This window comes from Prosopis cineraria, unplaced genomic scaffold, assembly GCF_029017545.1.
Source record: "Prosopis cineraria cultivar Desert tree isolate PC_DT_omini unplaced genomic scaffold, ASM2901754v1 PC13, whole genome shotgun sequence".
Classification (NCBI taxonomy): domain Eukaryota; kingdom Viridiplantae; phylum Streptophyta; class Magnoliopsida; order Fabales; family Fabaceae; genus Prosopis; species Prosopis cineraria.
The window spans coordinates 9,614,458-9,614,882 of NW_026555344.1; positions in this window are offsets into that span (position 1 = coordinate 9,614,458).

Consider the following 425-nt stretch of genomic DNA (forward strand, 5'->3'; position numbering starts at 1 on the left):
CATTTTAAGGGACAATCTACAGGTTCATATATCTCTTTATTTCAAAATATGTAGATATGAATATTCTGGCAATTTTTACTTTGAAAAAAATGGCTTAAAAATTTTAAGTAAAATGAAATAATATATGATAATGAGTCATGCACTAGTTAAGAAAAAGGGGGGGTTTTATAGGTGACTATTATATCGGCTGTAGGAAAATGATGTAAAGAGTTGAGGCGATGATATTTTTATAATGACAAACATGTCTAATGAACTTTCTATACTGGTCACTGACTTTCTATGGCCACCTATAAGTACCCAGGTTTTTTATTTGATATAAAAAATAATTTTTTAATAGCTAAAAAACACTATTTATTATGCACTTGTGACATGAAAGTGATCACACTGTTATTAATGAGAACTATTATGCTAATGTTGTTGTCTCC